This window comes from Solanum verrucosum, unplaced genomic scaffold (assembly GCF_900185275.1).
Source record: "Solanum verrucosum unplaced genomic scaffold, falcon-dt-bn FXZP01000185.1, whole genome shotgun sequence".
Classification (NCBI taxonomy): domain Eukaryota; kingdom Viridiplantae; phylum Streptophyta; class Magnoliopsida; order Solanales; family Solanaceae; genus Solanum; species Solanum verrucosum.
The window spans coordinates 1,209,684-1,230,825 of NW_026020228.1; the positions used below are offsets into that span (position 1 = coordinate 1,209,684).

At 40.6% G+C, this 21,142-nt stretch overlaps 1 pseudogene; it reads right to left on the minus strand.

Moving 5' to 3' along the window:
* Positions 1–1,039: 1,039 nt before the first annotated feature.
* LOC125831915 (uncharacterized) overlaps positions 1,040–21,142 on the minus strand; it is a 30,265-nt pseudogene continuing 10,162 nt past the window's right edge.

A 21,142-nucleotide genomic window follows, 5' to 3' on the forward strand; every position in this document is an offset into this window, starting at 1 on the left:
AGAGCCAACACATTCAACTCATTATAGCCTATAGATTTTAGAACATATCACAAATTTTGGACGGGTATCATTTTTCATACTTAATTATGCCATCGTGCTTCATTCTTTCTCATGATTCTACACATACACTCCTAACACATGCCGTCTCAATAGATATTAAAATAGTCTCTTGCGAAAAAAAAACACAGGCAAGAAAACCCCAAGAGAGGATTATGAGTTGCGTTACTCAGACTTCACCCTATCACTCATAATCCATTTACCCCACCCCCTAAAAAATAGAGTGCAATTGTCCCCAATGCACAAAAAGTAAAGAGTAAGGGATTGGGTGAAGCAAACCTGTGATGCATAGAACCAAAGACTCATCAATAAGTGGGTGGGTCCAGTTTCCGGGATCCCACTGGATAAACACTTTGGCCACCCTCAATGGTGCCCACATCATCTATCACAACACCTTTAGTAGTGCTATCAGTCACTCTAACCGCACCATCAGTGGTGATCTCATCATCTCTCACAGCAGCCACAGCCTTAGTGGTGGGCCTAGAACTCGAGGCTCCAAGAATACCCTTGTGAACCCTCTACTGGCGCAAGTCCTTTTCCACAATAGAGGCTTTCATAGTTTGCTCTCTCTGCTGGCTCTACTGTTTCTTAATCTGTGCATCCTTTGTAGCATCAAAAGTACGACTGGAGCGGGGCCTCTTCCCTTGGGAACACGTGTGCTCGAGCTGCATCACATTCTCTCCGAATAGAGTGTCTAGCACTGTATCATCAGCCAGTGCAGTAGGTGTAGACTCTGGCTCCTCTGTCAGTGGGGCAAGAATGGCACCAAGGTTGGCCCGGAGATTGTCCAACTCCTTCTGGAAAGATGAGAGATCTATGGTGGGGGCTAGTCACTTGAGGACTCTCAACAAAAAGGCATCCAGGCGCTTATGAACGACCTAGACCTTCTGGTCTATCATGGTCTCCATCCTCCGCTCCATCCTATCCGTGGACTCTGCAATAGACCATTGCATCCATGGCTTCACATGTTGGAGCAACGTAGCTATTTGAGCCTCCAATTTTTGAACTCGCGCCAAGGGCAGAACAACAGATCCTGAAGACGGGGTGGCTCTGGATGACTAGGGGCCTGACTGGAGGCCTGAGATGGGGAGACTGGGGCATCATCAGTGTGGACTGGAGGGGAAATGTCCTCACCCTGCAACGGCTCCACATGACCTACTAAATCTACTCCTAATGGTGGCACCTCAATCTGTGGACCATGTCGTGGGGCAGCTAGATTGGCCTCATCCCAAATAAGGCCTATGTCAAGGGTTCCGATCGCATGTACCAATTTGTGACAATGTTAGATAGGCACCTCAACATCCCTACACAACTAGAAGATCATACATTGGAAGGGTAAAGTAGTGGTAGACCTGAATTCCCTCTCATAGATCTCTGCCAACAACATGCGGGCAAAGTCTATATCGAACCCAGCTACCAAAGTTGCAATAATCACCGCTCTATCCCAAGTAAGCGCATTATCAGCCTTAGTGGGCGATACCCTATTCCAAACCAAAAGCTAGAAGAACTGGGCTAGCAATGTGAGAGTGGCCTTCTTGATGCTTAAGCCCGGGGTGGTGACCCACTCTACGCGTTCTCCATCAGTAGCAATGTATTGTTCCAGCCAGTGTATTACGTTCTCCCTTTTCTCTACACTTCGTTGAAACTCCCCACTCTGCATGATGTCCCATCTGAAGTCAAACTTGGTTCTATTGAGTGCCTAAGTGCGGCACCGTAGAGGAAATGGTGGATGGTGTTTTCAGATATATACACAGAAAACCCACACACTAGTGTTACCGTGAGTGGTGCCTGGGCTCTGGGTTTGGCATTTTTATGAATAGAGCCTCGGAGGGTGGCTGCGTATGAAGCATAAAACTCCCTTACTAACTCCTCACTATAGGTCCCAGGGAGTCGAGCAATTCACTCGCATTTGTGTTGCTGAAAGAGCCGATGGATGTCGGGTATGGTGTGGAGGCTCCACGTGAGAACCCTGTGCTCCTTTGTGATAAGTCGGTCCATCTTTTCTTTTTCGTTTAACATCCTAGCATCCCTGTATATTTGCCATTAACCCTCAAAGCACCATCTGTTAGGCTCCTCAGCAACCGGAGCAGGGTCGGTGTTTGGTGGCGCTGGAACCTCCCTCGAACTAGTAGCCTCATCAGAAGAGGCCGCCCTGCCATGTGAACTCGAGCCTATTGCAGAACCAAAAGCAGTCTCGGAAGCAGAGTGGGACACAGAGCCGGAACCAGACCTAGTCGGTAATCTGATCAGTGTATCCTTCTCATCAGACTGGGAGGTAGTGACTACGTCGGTAACCATCTGTTTGGATTGATTTCGAGTAGTCCGGGGTGTTGTGGGTGATGTTTTTCTAGTGGTGAGGACATATGCAGGGTCATTAGTATCTTCGTCGATTAGCCAATGGGTTGGTGCCGTTGATTTGGATATACCTTTTGCGGCGACGGTGAGAGCTTTCTTCGGGGCCATGGTACCTGTGGAGGAAGAATTAGTACCAATATAAATGAAAAACACACTCAAAAATATTTTAGAACAAAGAACGAACCAAACGAAAAACTAATTTTTTTCAGACAGTGGTTTCAGTGGCCACCTACGGTTCGAGGATCCCCTCGTAGGTCAGAAGTCCCAAAAAAATTGGGCTCTGATGGGAACCACGGATGTGCAGAACTGTCCATAGATTGATCTACGGACCATAGTCCACCTCCTTGGTTCCACACTTAGTGAAATATCTATGTGTCACAGACCACAGACCTAATCTACGATCCGTAGACGGGGTCTCGTGGATCAAGTCCGTGCCAGGCAGGTATCCTACATGCCTCATGTTTAAACCAATTTTCGACAATTTCAATCATTTGTCCTAAGTCTAATCATGCATTTCAAAACAATTTATGATAATTTGTCATCCCTAGGGCTCCAATTACTCATTTTTCAACATGTATTGCATACAAAACTAGGAAACCTAGGTCGAAACTTTCATTCATACCAAATTTTCACCATGTTATTTAATTACTAAGACTACACAATCACTATCTATCATCCCATGGGTATTTCTAACATACAATTCACGAGGAACACATAAAATATCACACCCAAGGTCAAGATCCACTTCCTGACTTTCAATAATAACAATGAACCGAAATTCAAAGTGAAGGGGAAGTCGATTACCTTACAAGCAAAGGAAGTGGGTGATGGTGTGATGACTTTAGACTTCCAACAACTTCTTACTAGCCTTTTCACCGAACCCGGACACCGGAACCTCTGAAAAATACGGAATGAAGAGATTTTGGGAGAGGGGTGAGTGAATTGGGAATATGAGGGAATGAAGGTGGAGTGATTTATGGGATATGGTGGTAATATGGAGGGATTTTAGGAGAGGGGACGTTTCAAAATGGTTGGGCGGAAGTTTTGGTAATAGGGAGATGTTTAAAAAAATGAGGGGTTTTATTAAAAAAGGTTTCGGGTCGGGTGAGACAAAAGCTAGGGTTTGGACCCACGAGACCCCGTCTACGGACGGTGGGTCGACTTACGGACCGTAGATGGGGTCCGTAGGTCACTTTCTTACTTCGACAAATTAGAGATCCTACCTGGGATCTACGGACACCATTCACGGTCCGTGGAACGAACCACAGACCGTTGATGGGTTCCGTAGACCTCTACAACAGACATTTTCTGCAGATTTTTGCTTTTCGTCCCTGCACATTTAGCAACCGTTAGGCCTTTATTTTTATATTTTCTGGACACTTTTTAGACATGGAGCCCATGCTATATCTAGCCAACACTAAAACAAAAATAAAACTTCTTCCTAAAGGAATACAGAAAGGCAAATAAACAAAGAGAACTACTAAACTGAAAAGAAAATCCTATAGTTGGATAGATTGTACATCTTGGGTTACCTCCCAAGCAGCGCTTGATTTAACGTCACGGCATGACGCAGGCCTCTTGATTACTCAGACTTCATCAAGATAGTAGGCCTCAATAACTTCATGCACACTTTTCGCGTTTCCTAGATAGACCTTGATCCTTTGCCCGTTTACCTTGAACCTTGTTCCCTCACTATTCTCATGCTCGACCGCTCCATGTGGGAGCACTTGCGTGACTAAGAATGGCCCGGTCCACTTGGACATGACCTTGCCCGGAAACAAGCGCAACCTAGAGTTGAATAGAGGCACAAGATCACCCACAACAAATTCTCGCTTCTCAATCCTTTGATTATGATACTTCTTCATCTTCTCTTTGTACAAGGTTGAACTTTCATAAGCTATTAGGCAAAACTCATCAAGCACATTCAAGTAACTCATTCTCTGATTCAATGCGGTGCCCCAATCCAAATTTAGCTTCTTTAGCGCCCACATAGCCTTATGCTCTAGCTCTACTAGCGAATGGAAAGACTTTCCATATACAAGTTGGTAGGGGGACATACCTATGGGAGTCTTGAATGCGGTGCGATAGGCCCATAGAGCATCATCAAGCTTTCTTGACCAATCAGTTCTATTAGCATTCACAGTCTTTGCCAAAATTTGCTTGATCTCTCTGTTGGACACTTCAACTTGCCCACTAGATTGCGGATGGTAAGGAGTGGATACAGTGTGGTGGACGCCATATTTGTCAAGTAACGTGTTGAACAACTTATTACAAAAGTGGGAACCTCCATCACTGATAATCGCCCTAGGTGTACCAAATCTGGAGAATATATTCTTTTTCAAGAATGCGGTGACACTTTTACCTTCATCGTTGGGAAGTGCAATTGTTTCCACCCACTTCTACACATAATCAACCACAACAAGAATATACTTCATCCCATGTGAACTCACAAATGGACACATAAAATCAATTCCCCATATATCAAACAACTCTATCACCAATATATGATTCATAGGAAGCTCTTCCCTTTTTGAAATTCCTCCTTCTCTTTGGCAACAATCACAAGACTTGGTGAAATCATGAGCATTTTGGGGGATAGTGGTCCAGTAGTACCCATACTGCAGAATCCTATGCGCAGTCCGAATACCACTATGGTGCCCACCAACAGGCAATGAGTGACACTCTTCTAGTATACTCAACATCTCAACCTCGGGCACACATCGAATAATAATCTCATCAGCACAACTACGGTACAAATAAGGCTCATCCCAAAAGAACATCTTTACATCATGCATACACTTCTTCCTTTTGTGAAAAGACAAATCTGATGGCACCAGATCACTTGCCAAGTATTTAGAAAAGCCTGCGAACCAAGGAATCAGATCATGAGAAGCAGTCAATACATGTTCATCTAGGAAAACATCATTAATTTCAGCCCTATCACCAAGCTTGAGCATAGCCTCTTCCTCCAATCTGGACAAGTGATCGCCAACCTGATTTTCTGTCCCCTTTCTATCTTTCACCACAAAGTCAAACTCTTACAACAACAACACCCATCTAATCAATATCGGTTTTGCATCCTTCTTAGCCATCAAATACCTCAATACGGAATGGTCAGTATGCACTACTACCTTAGTACCAAGCAAGTAGGATCGAAATTTCTCAAATGCAAAAACCACCGCAAGAAGCTCCTGTTTAGTCATTGTATAGTTCTTTTGAGCTACATTTAGAGCTTTGCTGGCATAGTAGATGGGATAAAGAATCTTCTCTCGCCTCTGCCCCAATACCACACCAAGAGCCACTCTACTCGCATCACACATTACCTCGAAAGCTTACCCCTAATCCGGTGAAATAATGATAGGTACGGAAACTAACTTTTCCTTCAACTCTCCAAATGCTCTCAGACAAGCATCATCAAAATCAAAGTTATACTCCTTTTCGAGCAGTTTGCATAATGGATGTGCAATTTTTGAGAAGTCCTTGATGAACCTCCTATAGAAACCTGCATGCCCAAGAAAACTTTTAATACCTTTCATAAAGATAGGTGGTGGAAGCTTTTCTATTACCTCAACTTTCACTCTATCAACCTCAATACCCTTCTAAGAAATCTAGTGACCTAGAACTATCCCCTCTTTCAACATGAAGTGACATTTTTCCCAATTGAGCACAAGATTGCACTGTTCAGACCGTTTTAGTACTTCGGCCAAATGGTCTAAACAACGATCAAAAGAATCACCTACCGCAGAGAAATCATCCATAAATACCTCAATTGTATCCTCCACCATATCAGAAATATCGACATCATACAACGCTAGAAGGTCATTGGAGCATTGCACACCCCAAATGGCATCCGTTTGAAGGCAAAAGTCCCATAAGGGCAAGTGAAGGTGGTCTTCTCTTGGTCTTCCGGAGCTATAGAAATCTGATTGTAGCCTGCATAACCATCAAGAAAATAATACCAACCCTTACCAGCAAGTCGATCCAACATCTGATCCATGAACAACATAGGGAAGTGGTCATTTTCTGTCCAAGCATTTAATTTTCGGTAGTCCATGCAGACTCTCCAGCCAGTCACGGGCCTCATCGAAAGAAGCTCATTTTTTACATTCGGAACCACAGTTATCTAACCTTTCTTGGGCACACACTGAACAAGACAAACTCAACTACTATCTGCAATGGGATAAATAACTCCAGCATCCAACCACTTGATGATTTCTTTTTTAACTACCTCTTGCATAGGTAGATTTAATCTTCTCTGGTGCTCAATACTAGGCTTGTGATCAGGCATGAGTTGGATTTTATGAGACCAAATGCTAGGAGGGATCCCAATAATGTGCGCAATAGTCCACCTAATAGCCCTTTTGAACCTCTTCAACATGGAAACCAATGCTTCAACTTGTGTCATATTCAAATCTGCCACGATGATGACCGATAAAGTACCATCTCTCCCCAACAATACATACCTCAAATGTGATGGTAGAGCCTTAAGCTCTAATTTTGGAGCCTCTTCAACAGAGGGTCTTGTAGGTGGAGAGTTCCGATTCTTCATGTCTAGCTCTAATCTCTTTGATTTTGAATGGAATTCAAACCTATCAAGTGCGACGACCAATTCATCATAGTCTTTAATACCATTATTTTCAAAGTTCATCATTACCGCTGCTAGTGCATCAACACCCAATCTCTCTTTAATAGGCACCTCAGAACCACTCTCTACAATATGATTCACCACTGATACCGACTTGAGCTCACTACTCTGCTTCATGGATCTGCAAATATTGAAAGTTACCTCTTCATTATTCAATCGGAACATCATTTTCCCATTCTCAATATCAACCAAGGCACGCCCAGTGGCAAGGAATGGTCTCCCTAGAATGATGGGAACCTCAAAATCAACCTCACAATCAAGTATCACAAAATCCGCCGGAAAGATAAAAGACTCCACTTTTACTAGTACATCATGGAGCACACCAATGTGCCTCTTCACAGTTCTATCGTCCATGAGGAATCGCATCGCAGTCGGTTTTGGATCTCCTTAACCCAACTTCTTGTAAATAGACAATGGCATCAGATTAATGCTAGCACCAAGATCACATAGTGCCTTAGCAAAATGCAACAACCCGATGGTACACGGAATAGTGAAAGCCCCAGGATCCTCCTTCTTCTGCCCAAGGGACCTTGTAGCAATAGCACTACAATGTTGCAACCTATCATCATCTTCAAAATTCACAACCCTTTTCTTTGTCACCAAATCTTTTATAAACTTCGCATACCCAGGCATTTGCTCTAGAGCTTCTATCAACGGAGCATTGATGGAAAGTTGTTTCAACATACTAATAAACCTACGGTATTTGCCTTTTTCAGTCTACTTCACTAACCTTTGTCGGAATGGAGGTGGAGGTCTAGGCATGGGGACAACTTTCTGGGTTATCTCCACTTCCTTCTCTGTCGCATTCTTGGACTCATCAATAACCTCTATCTCATCATCATCTTTAGTAACCTCAACTTCTACCTCAGATGGCATGGGTGGATCAATGGTCTACTTACCCCCTCGAGTAGTGACTGTTATACAATGCCCATCATTCTTTGGATTTTGGATGGCGTTGCTAGGAAGTGTGCCGGGCTATCGTGGATTAACTGTAGTGGACAAATGATTCATCTGCTTCTCAAGTTGCTTGATCGACACTGCATGGGCATCAACTTTTTGACCAATTCCAGACACGTCATTTCGCATCTCCTTCACATTCTCATCAGTTGAATCAAACCTCTTTATCATCTTCTGCATCATATCCTCAATACGTGACATACTACCCCCCAGCTTCCCTATTACCAGATTCCTGATTTTGAGGAGGAACATATGGCCCACCCCTATCGTTTCTGTTGCCATAGTTGTTCAGTTTGTATTTGTTGTCGCGATTATAGTTCCCATCTTGGACATAATGACCCACTCAGTTGTAGTTGCCATAGTTCCAACCTTGGTTTCCCAATTATCCAAACTGGAACCTTTGGCATTGTCTCGGAAACCCCCCGTCTAATCATTCACTGCATAAGTATCCTCTTCATTGTAGAACTCCTCAATCGGTGGTGGATTTTTAGTCAAATAATTCACACCATTCATATTTTTGGTACCTCTGCTCACATGCTTTAACACCTGTTTTATTTAAAATATATATAAAGGGAAAATGACTGAGTTTTCGAAAAACTGATTAAACTTATGGTTTAAGAGAAATCGGGTTTCCAAAAGGACAGAGTCGCCACTTAATTTTTAATAAAAAAATCAAGAAAAAATATAAGGTTTTCAAAAGATTTAAACAGATAAAATCAATTAAAAAATAAAAGGGTTCGGAGTTCAATGTACATTCTGAGAAGGTGTTAGGCCCTCGGAATGCCCGCTAACTCGCGGTTGACCGGCGATTTGACTAAAAATGATTTTGACTAATTTTGAAATTTTGACTAAGTAATAAAAAATTCATCACGGCTTTGACTAATTTTGAAAATTTAAAAGAACTCATTTATTTTGACTAATTTTTGAAATTATAAGTAGGTAAAGAACTCATTTATTTTAACTAATTTTTGAAATTTTAACTGAGTAAATAACTCTTTTTATTTTACCTTATTATTTTATTACTAATAAAATTTTCTAAAGGGGAATAGTTCATAAAATGTCAACAAGACTAAAAAAAGGGAAATAATATATATATATATATATATATATATATATATATATATATATATACACTTTAATTCGAAAATAAAACGAAATGACCATTCTTGGGAAATTTAATTAAATTAAATCATAAGATAATCGGAGTGTTAGTCAAATACAATAAATAGGAGAGGGAGAAGAGCATTGAACTTGGGCCTTTGACCCAAATTCCCAATCTTAATAACCTGTCCTAAATCTAAAGGTGGCCCAAAAACGGGTCTGGGCCCATTTAAATTCAAAAGGCTGCTGGTTGTTTTCATTTGGGCCTTTGAGGTCAAATTTGCTTGGACACGTATACAGCCTTTATATGGCCTTATTTTCATGGTTGTATACAATTAAGACATCGCTCATTTTCAATTCTTGTCGAACACCTGTACATCGTCTTCCACCTGTATTTCTTTAAATTTTCGGAAACCTGTAAATTTAATTTCTAGTCTTGCTTATCCTTCGGGAACCTGTTCTTCAATTTCTTTAACTCGAAAATGGAGTTGACTCGATCGAGAAAATATAATTAGGCCTCTAAGGCCCAATCAATGAAATGCAAGGAAGATGAGTTTCCAAGGACTCGGAGAGGCCGGTTCATACATGGAAAAGAATGAAACAAGATAAACATTAGTAATAGAGCACACTTTAAATCTATGTAATGCAACCAAGACATATAAAATAGAAATAGGGCAAAAATGCATGTGCTTAGTTTATTATACCATGGTCATACAAGAATGACAAAGAAATGCATACAATACTTGAAGAATCTTCATTCAGATTTAATCTAACCTCACATGACGAGATAACACTAAATGAGGGTCATAAATAAAATATATATATATATATATATATATATATATATATATATATATATAAGGGCAGTGGTCACAGGGAAAAGGCGGCAGGCACAAATATTGGACAAGAACAAGAAAAGCAATTATCAATTTGGACAAAAGCAAGCTACTGGAAATGTCTTCTATCTAATACTATTGTTGGAAGAAAAGTAAAAAACTTAACAAGAATAAATTCACGGGTCCAACAACACTGTAGGAGAAAAAAAAAATAGATCAGATTTTGATTAAGGCTAACATACAAGTATGACTACAAGCAAAAGTTAAGCTACTGCTTTGCTAAAAACGTAGGACAACCAAAATTTATTTATTTTATTTTATTTTTTCACAATCAATTGAAACTTTAAAACTTGATAGGATGCATGACGGAAGTGGAGTGAAAGGAATACAATCAAAGCAGCTCGGAATGGGAGAAATATGGGACAAAACACATTGACCCAAGTTGACCTTCCAACCGTTATTAATTCATTTTTTTTAACTTAGTCAAATTAAGATGGACTCGAGATGATTCGACTCAACATGAAAGGTGATGAAGCCTATACAATTAACGCTATCATGAATGAGATTTTAAAGCTGTAAATAACTAATATATGAACCATACTATTAAAATGAATACAGTCCTAACAGACACCCTACAAAGAAGATGTAAAACTACGCAACCTATATGATTCATGTTGGCAAAACGAGTGAAACAAGCACTGTGTAACGGACTGAGAGAAGCAACATTCTAGACCCAGAAGTTCCACGATCACACTAACCACATCCAACTAATGAGATTAACCATGAAATCATGAGAAAATAGCAAGGAGAACAACTCAAAACCATACAAAGAATCATCGAGACTTCCAAACAAATGAACCAAAGAACAATAGATAAACAAGATACTGATACATTACTGATTTTGCAGTTCACAGCAAGTCAAGATGTTTTCAAACATCAGCATTTTAAGCAACTTACATCTCTCGAGCAATGAACAGCCTACATCTAAAAAGTGTATGACAAGAGCAGGAATGAGGTTTACCTTCTTAGGTGCAGCAAACTGGACAGCAACGAGCAGGATGAGCTCTTTCGACACCACTAAAGCGATTCCGAGAACTTAAATGAACAGGCGAAAACCAACGATAACAAAGATTGAGCAAAAAATCAAGATTTCTAGTCCCTTTGTGCCTTCGAAAGCTATGGTTCAAGTATGTTTCTCCCTTTCTAGTGCCGGCTAATCTTTAGTATTTTTTCTACCAGAGAATATCCTTATCAAAACTCTATTTTTCAACCCCTTTTTTAAAACCTCCTTTCTCCAAAAAAAAAAAAAACCCCCCCAAACAGTGACTAGGAAGAGAATATATATAGGGGATTATTAGGGCATATTTTGGGGGGAATCGGATGGAATCCGGATGAGAATCCGCTCCATTCGAAATTCAAATTTCAAAAACTTTCACCATTGAAGGGAGGCATGCTTTTTCTGAAATTTTTGCCCTATTCCGGAAGGAGAAAGGCCAAATCGACGCCTCAAATTGACTCTAATGTCCTTGAGATGCCACGTGGAGCGATCTCACGTTGGCAAGGACGAAAACGCGTGCTTGATGGCTGGAAACGGACTGCTGAAATCGCACAGTGGAGAGGGACGTCGAAGCTGAAGACGCTGTACAGGGGATATGTACTGTTTTGGTACTGTAATGTTGCTGTTGCGTCTATTTTTGTTTAGAGAAATTAGAATTAATGAAATTTGGGCCGCTGAAATGATGAAAGAAATGGGTTTGGGCCGGGATTCGGAGAAAAATGGAAGTGGGGGAGTAAGGCTGCTGCACGTAGGTATTGCTGATGGTTGTATTGTTGTATTGAGAATTATAGTGGGCCAGGTTAATGCTGAAAATTATTGGCTGGAAGATTTGGATTTAAATTGATTTAAAAAATAAAAAATAAAATATGGGTTTGAGGAATTTGGCTAATAAGCTACAATTATAACCGAATTGAGTGGTCCATTGCATTACGACTTTAGCCAATGAATTAGGAATGTAGCCAAATCGAATTCATTTAGTAAACTCGGCTAGTGATTAAACAAGACGAATTAATATAAATTAATTAATGAGCTTCTTAATTTTAACAAAATAAAATAACTAACTTAATTATAAACTAATTAATTCAAAAGTGTAAACTATTATATAATTAAACCAATTAGTAAAACATTTAAGGAAGAATAAATAAAAAAAAATCTTTTTGAGGTGATTTTCAAATATTTATAAAATGTATTAATTATATATGAAATTATCTAAAACATATATAATATATAAATTATTTTTTATTTCATTTTTTATAAAAAGTGACAAAATTATTTAAAATAACTTGAAAAATATTTTGAAATTTATAAAGTCAATTATTTCAAATCATTTGGAATTTTAGAAGCTCGATGATTAATTTATATTGTGGAGGTTCAAAATTGGGTGTCAACAACTGTCCCTCATTTTACTTGAATTGATACAAGAAATTCGAGGAAAATGAATTTGACTAATCCAATTTTGACCGATCACATCTTCATCTTTTCTGAAAAAGGGATCTTGGTACGGACTTTAGAAATTACGGTCGAACCCCAAAAATGGGTTTCCTACATATCTCAGGCAATATGAGAATTCAGGCCACTTGTAGTTCGATACGCCTGATTTGACGCACGATTTTGAAAGAATTCAAAAGTTATTTCGATATCGAATTATGAAGAGACCGAAACACTTGGGAATAAGATTTAAAGGAGAATGTTGGAACACAGCCGAGTTTTCAACAATGATTTCGCCTACTTATCCTCAACTCAGGGAATCAGGCTGCTTGTAGTTCAACTCAATCGGTTGAAAAGGAAATCTATTATGCAAGATAACCTTCGGTTCAGAGAAATGACAAAGTAAGTCGAGTATGAAAAGGAGGCTTGCAACCTCTTAGCCATGAATGCAGAGCTCTTCACATCCATAAGTAAGAACTTACACAGACATAATTTCCAAAGCTCTTGGTGCATTGTCACTCGGATTGGAAAGCCGCTTCCGGTAGAGGCCAAAAATTTCCGCAAGCGAAACTGAAACCGACAAACCTAAGAAAAACCCACATGCCTTCTGATAGGGGTGCGGTTTGATTGTGGTGGAAGTCGCTCCTCTACTCGCGTCCTAAGAGTTTGACACTCCTCTTTGGACTATGTCCCAGTTCGCCGCTAAGAAAAAGTTTCACGTTGTGCTGCATCCTTTTTGATGTCGTCTGCACCTGTGGTTTGTTTTGAGAATTCATCCTCTTGGATGCTCTCGACAAAGACTGAGATAAACTCATTAGCATAAAAATACAATTCAAATGGGAGACAGTGTCTTTTACCGTATTGACACTTAATTGTTCTCTTTGAATATTTGACGTCAACTCTATCGGGTTTGACGTGAAGCAAATAAAGTTTGTGTCTTATATTTGCAATATGATCTTCAATGTAATAAAATAAGTTGATGTAAATATGTTGACAGTTCTCTTGACGTCGTTGTTGATAATTCTCTTGATGTCATTTTGTAAAGAAAAAATGATGCAGTCGATGTTGATCTTCTTGTGATGGGTAAATTTTCTCTTGCAATGCATAACTTCTTTTCCGCGATGCATGAATCCTTCTCTTGCTATGCATGAATCTCTTTCCCGCGATGCATGGCATTTTCTCTTGCTATGCATGGTTGCTTCTTCTTGCTATGCATAAATCTCTTTCCCGCGATGCATGACTTCTTTATCTTGCAATGCATGACTTTTCCCGCGATACATGAATCCTTCTCTTGCTATGCATGGTTCTCTTTCCCGCGATGCATGAATCCTTCACTTGCTATGCACGAATCTCTTTCCCGCGATGCATGACTTTTCTCTTGCTATGCATGGATTTCCTCTTGCAATGCATGACTTCTCCGTGATGCATGACTTTTCTCTTGCTATGCATGGATTTCCTCTTGTTATGCATGGTTTCTTCTTACCGCGATGCATGACTTCTTTCTCTTGCAATGCATGATTTTTCTCTTTTCTTCTCTTGTAATACATCAATCTCTTTTCTTGCTATGCATGACTTCTCCTCTTGCAATGCATAAATCTTTTCTCGCGATGCATGAATTCCTTCTTCCGCGATGCATGAATCTTTTCCCGCGATGCATGAATCTCTTTCTCGCGATGCATGACTTTTTTCTCTTGCTATGAATGATTTATTTCTCTTGTAATACATGAATCTCTTTTCTTCTCTTGTAATACATAAGTCTCTTTTCTAGCTATGCATGACTTCTCCTCTTGCAATGCATGACTTTCCCGCGATGCATGATTTCTTTCTCTTGCTATGCATGACTTCTCCGTGATGCATGACTTCTTTCTCTTGCAATGTATGATTTCTTTCTCTTGCTATGCATGAACCTTTTCTCGCGATGCATGATTTCTTTTGATGATGCCTCCCTGATACCAAATGAAGATAATGCTTCACCGAGCAACATATGTGATCTTCTGGGTATTTTTTGGGTAGCGGTATCGTCTCAATCGACAATATAAATAAAAATAAATGACCCTCGGAATAATGGTATCATCTCCTTTGACAATACGATATAAATGACTCTTCGGGTAGTGATATCGTCTCAATCGACAATATAAATAAAAATGACCCTCGGAGTAGTGGTATCATCTCATTTGACAATACGATATAAATGACTCTCTGAGTAGTGGTATCGTCTCTTTCGACAATACAATATAAATAACCTTCAAGGCAAGAGTTTATCATATCTGATAATATAATGCAGATAAATATCTTCCAGGTATCTTTAGTTGCTGGAAAATAATAATATTTCTCTCTTCAAGGTTTTCATTTGTCCCATCTCCGAACATAATTGCATGTTCGTTATGAACCTTGTCTTGCTGAAAATTTGAATAAATTAATGCTACTCATATTCCCAATTCTTGGTATAAGAAGCATGAAATATTTCCTGCATCCACAGAAAAGTTGTCAATTTGGGGAGCTCTTCACCCTTTTGACTTCTCCATATTCATTGAATGGAAGAATATGACGATCTTGAGTCAAACCTATAGACCTGCATCCACAGAAAAATTGTTAGTTTTTTACAAAATGAACTGATCTGTGTTGATCTCTTCGGTTGTCTGCTCCTTGTCTTGCTATCTCCGGTTGATTTCTCCGATCTCCCGCTTCTTGATAGATAAGACAAAACATTTTTATGTAAAAATAATTGAAACATGTAGGAAAAGTTTTAAGAAAAAATAGATTTTCAAAAAGTAGCATTTGGAAAATGTCACTGTCAAGTGTCATGTCACGCCAAGCTTAGTGGACGCCATTTGGAGTTGATGTTTTGGGATTTATCTGATTACTTGTTGGGAAGTATTCAAAGTTGTCCTAAACTGTCGATAGACCCAGTTAAAATTTTGAGGCTATCTCAAAATTTCTGTCCCAGTTAACTGTCTTGGTTTGTCTTCAGTCGTTGGTGAGCAAATCACAGAATTTTGAGATATTCTTAAAAATTCTGTCCCAGTTGCAAATATCAAAGTGACTTTAGTCTTGACTTTGTTGGAAAGATCTTTTCCTCGAGAATTTTTGAGTCCCTCTCAAAAATTCTGTCTCAGTTTCTATTGTGAAGAGAAATAGAAATCCTTACAGGAAATATGACCGAGCCTTTGTGGCGCCTACGTATCCCGTTGAGGCAGGAATCAGGTCAAACGTAGTTCCCCCTCAAGGATTAACAAAAATATGAATTTTACAAAGAAATTGACCGAGGCCGACATAGGCCGCCCTATGTATCTCATTCTTGAAAATTCAGGTCGAACGTAGTTCAAACAAAAGAAAGCATTAAAAAGGGATAAAGGGGTGACCGAGGCCGACATAGGCCGCCTACGTATCTCATTCTCAAGAATTCAGGTCAGACGTAGTTCATTACAAAAGAAAGCATTAAAAAGGGATAAAGGGGTGACCGAGGCCGACATAGGCCGCCTACGTATCTCATTCTCGAGAATTCAGGTCAGACGTAGTTCATTACAAAAGAAAGCATTAAAAAGGGATAAAGGGGTGACCGAGGCCGACATAGGCCGCCTACGTATCTCATTCTCGAGAATTCAGGTCAGACGTAGTTCATTACAAAGGGATAGATTCTAAATAATGCGATTACAAGCAAATAGAACGATTACACGGAAATAACAAAAATACAAGCTGAAGTTTCACACATAATATCTCTTGACAGCATCTGAGTTGATCGGCTTCAGCCATTCAGTGCCATCCATCTCCGACAGGACTAAGGAACCTCCAGATAATATTTTGTGGACCATGTAGGGTTCTTGCCAATTTGGTGCAAATTTCCCTTTATACTCATCCTGATGAGGAAAAATGCGTTTGAGAACTAACTGACCAATTTCGAATATTTTGGCTCTTACTTTCTTGTGGAAAGCACGAATCATTCTCTGTCGATATAGTTGTCCATGACAAACAGCAACCATTCTTTCTCATCAATCAGTGTTAACTGATCAATCCGCTTGTGAACCCAATCAGCATCACTCAATTCAGCTTCTTGGATGATTCTTAATGAAGGTATCTTAACTTCGGCAGGTATGACTGCTTCTGTTCCATATACTAGCAAATATGGAGTAGCTCCAACTGATGTTCTGACAGTCGTTTGGTAACCCAACAAAGCATATGGCAACATCTCGTGCCAACCTCTGCGATTATCAATCATTTTCCTCAAAATCTTCTTTATGTTCTTGTTGGCGGCTTCTACAGCTCCATTCATTTGGGGACGATAGGCGGTTGAGTTTCGGTGAGTAATCTTAAATTGTTCACATATCTCTCTCATCAAGTGACTGTTGAGATTCGCTCCATTATCAGTGATGATGGATTCTGGTACTCCAAACCTACATATCATATTGTTGCGAACAAAATCAGCTACAACTTTCTTGGTTACCGATTTGTACGAAGCTGCTTCTACCCACTTGGTGAAGTAGTCAATGGCAACCAAAATGAATCTGTGTCCGTTAGAGGCGGCTGGCTCTATTGGACCAATGACATCCATGCCCCAAGCTACAAATGGCCAAGGTGAGCTCATGGCATTGAGTTCATGAGGCGGCACTCGAATCAAATCTCCATGCACTTGACATTTGTGACATTTCTGCACAAACTTGCAACAATCATGTTCCATAGTCATCCAAAAATAACCAGCTTGAAGGACCTTTCTCGACAAAGTGAGTCCATTCATATGAGTACCACAAACTCCGGTATGTATCTGTTCAAGAAGTTTTGCAGCTTCACTAGAATCCACGCATCTGAGAAGACCTAAATCTGGAGTTCTCCTATAAAGGATTTCCCCACTTGCAAAGAAATTGAGGGCCATGCGGCGTATCGACTTCTTCTGGTTGGACGTTGCATTCTCAGGATAAGTCCCGTCCTCTAAATACTTCTTGATGTCAAAATACCAAGGCAACCCATCTGGTTCTGCTTCAACATGTGAACAATGAACAGACTACTCTTTTACCTCTATATCTACTGGATCGATATAACTTGTATCTGGATGTTTAATCATTGAGGTGATGGTGGCAAGAGCATTGGCTAACTCATTTTGTGTTCTGGGAGTGTGTCTGAACTCAATTTTACGGAATCTTTTTCACAACTTCTGTATATACTGCACGTATGGTGTGATCTTTGGATTCTTCACAGCCCATTCACCTTGAACTTGATGAATTAGCAAGTCTGAATCTCTGATAACCAACAACTCATGAATATTCATATCCATTGCCATCTTCAGACCGAGGATGCAAGCTTCATACTCAGCCATGTTGTTCGTGCAATTAAATTGGAGTTTGGCTGCCATAGGATAGTGCTGACCGGTTTCTGACACTAAGACCGCTCCGATTCCTTTCCCTTGATGATTCGCCGTTCCATCGAAGAATACTCTCCATCCGGGGTACGCTTCAGAAATATCTTCACCCACGAATGAAACTTCCTCGTCAGGAAAATAAGTCTTGAGCGGTTCATACTCCTCATCAACTGGATTCTCTGCAAGATGATCGGCTAAGGCCTGTGCCTTTATCGCCTTCTGAGTCACGTACACGATGTCAAATTCACTCAAAAGCATTTGCCATTTAGCCAACTTCCCGGTCGGCATTGCTTTCTGGAAAATATACTTCAACGGGTCCATCCTGGAAATAAGGTATGTGGTATAAGAAGACAAGTAATGTCTTAATTTCTGAGCAATCTAGGTCAAAGCACAACATGTCCTCTCCAACAGAGTGTAACGAGCCTCGTAGGGAGTGAATTTTTTGCTCAAGTAATAGATGGCTCGCTCTTTCTTCCCAGTTTCGTCATGTTGACCAAGCACGCATCCCAATGCATTATCTGAGACAGACAAATATAACAATAATGGACTCCCTTCTCGCGGAGGGACCAACACCGGTGGATTGGACAAATAGTTCTTGATAGCATCAAAAGTCGTTTGACATTCTCCGGTCCACTTGGTCGAGGCATCTTTTTTCAATAACTTAAAGATAGGCTCACACACCACAGTGGATTGAGCTATGAACCGACTGATGTAGTTCAACCTTCCCAAAAAACTCATCACCTCTTTCTTGGTCTTTGGAGGAGGTAATTCTTGGATCGCCTTGATCTTGGAAGGGTCAAGCTCAATGCCCCTCCTGCTCACTATAAATCCCAACAACTTGCCAGCTGGCACTCCAAAAGCACATTTGGCGGGATTTAATTTCAAATTGTATCGGCGTAAACGATCAAAAAATTTCCTCAAGTGAGTCAAGTGATCCGAACTCTCGCGGGACTTGATTATGACATCATCTACATACACCTCGATCTCCTTGTGAATCATATCGTGAAAAATGGTCGTCATAGCCCTCATGTAAGTAGCACCGGCATTTTTGAGACCAAATGGCATCACCCGATAATGATATACACCCCAAGGCGTGATGAAAGCTGTCTTTTCTGCATCCTCTTCGTCCATCAGGATCTGGTGCTAACCCGCATAACAATCCACAAATGACTGCATCTCATGCTTAGCACAGTTATCAATGAGGATGTGAATGTTTGGCAATGGAAAATTATCTTTCGGGCTAGCTTTGTTGAGATCTCTGTAGTCAACACAAATTCTGATTTTTCCATCTTTCTTGGCAACCGGAACAACATTAGCTAACCAAGTTGGATACTGCGTCACTTCCACTACTTGGGACTCGATCTGCTTTGTAATCTCCTCTTTGATCTTCAAACTCAACTCAGGCTTGAACTTCCGAGTCTTTTGTTTTACTGGACCGAAATTTGGATTGATTGGCAATTTGTGGGACACCATATTTGTGCTTAGCCCTGGCATGTCTTTTAAGACCAGGCAAATACATCAATGTACTCCCTAAGCAAGCGAACCAGGTCTCTTCTTTGAGCTTCCGTCAGATGGACACTGATTCTTACTTCTTTAACACATTCCTCATCTCCGAGATTCACAGTTTCGATTTCTTCCAAATTTGGCTTATGTTGATTTTTGAATTGTCGAAACTCTTCAGCAACATGTTCAGGAACCTCATTTTCTTCTTCATATTCCTCACACTCATCATCACCTGCCTCATTTTGTACACTCAGTTCATGACACGACATGACATTGGCGGGTTTTAAATTAATATTACTGAAATCATAAACAAACAAAGTTAGGAAATAAAATATAAACAGATAAGTGACAAATTTTTATTTTTTTTTTAAAAAAGAAGCTTTCATTTAAATTGCGAAAAGACAAGCACAAACTTTAGCCATGGCCGAGGGCCATTGCTTTTTTAAACATCACAAGGGAATTTAAAAACTTCAAACAAATAAACTGCATAAATGGTGGGTCTCGGGCCTCTTCTGAACTACCACCGATTTTAAAATAAACAAAGACACATGTCTTTTCTACCCAGATGAGCGGGAAATCAGGAGTGGTGTGGAGGTCCAGTTTTGCAATCGCTCCTCAGGCTCTGCATCATGGATGCCTGATGTCCCAGCCTCTTCCTCAATGACCGCATCAATCTCCTCAAAAAGGCTACAGATTCCTTCCCTGATACCATCATCATTGACCTATCCTCGCACCGGGAATGACTGGTACAGATGAGGAATTGGCCTGGCCAATGCTTGATCAACATTCTTGTTCTTCATCTCTGCTTCGTCATCTGTTGGGACATATCCCAAACCAAACTTTGCTCCTTTGGCAGGAATTTGGATAGGCTCGACGATTCCTTGGAGATGCTTCCCTAATCCAAAACCTGGTTCGAAACCATTCTGGAGCATAACAGCAGCAATCATCTTGTACACGGCAAGCATAGGAGGTTGCGGAACCAAATCATCACCGGTGGCATTTACCAGCTCCACCGTGTAGAAATCACAACCTCGAGAAACCTCGTGAACGACCGGTGCATACCCATTGGAATGACTCCCCTCACCATGAATGACCAATTCCTGATCCTTCCAAACAAATTTCATCAATTGGTGAAGGGTAGAAGGCACAGCCCCAGCCATGTGGATAAACGGCCTTCGCAGAAGCAAATTGTAGCTGGTATTGATGTCCAACACCTGAAACTCCACATTGAATTCTGCAGGCCCCATCTGAACATCCAAATTTACTGCCCCTATCGTGTCTCTTTGTACTCCATCAAAAGCTCTCACATTGACCTGGTTTTGTTGAACCTTTCCCAAGTCGAATTTCAGCTGCTTGAGAGTTGAAAGCGGACATATGTTGAGACCGGACCCATCGTCGACCAAAACACGATTTATAACTTTTTCCCGGCACTTGATGGTGACGTGCAGAGCTTTGTTGTGCATCCTCCCTTCAAAGGGCAACTCTTCGTCACAAAAGCTGATTTGATGTCCCCGAATGACCTGGTGTATCATGGCTGCTAGATTGTCGCTGTTAGTACCCACAGGCACATAAGTGTCATCCAAAGCTCTCATCAAAGCCTGTCTATGCAACTGTGAACTCATCAATAAAGCCCACACAGAAATCTGAGCTAGTGTCTTCTCCAAATGCTTCACAATTGAATAATCTTTCGGTTGCATCTTCCTCCAGAACTCTTCGGCTTCAGCTTCACTAATCGGCCTTTTAGTCTGATCCTTCTTCTGCCCCCCTTGAGCTAACTCTTCAGGTGTGTAGCACCTGCCGGATCTGGTCTTACCTTGGGTGGCAGCCGTTTCAATCACAAACTTTGGTTGGGT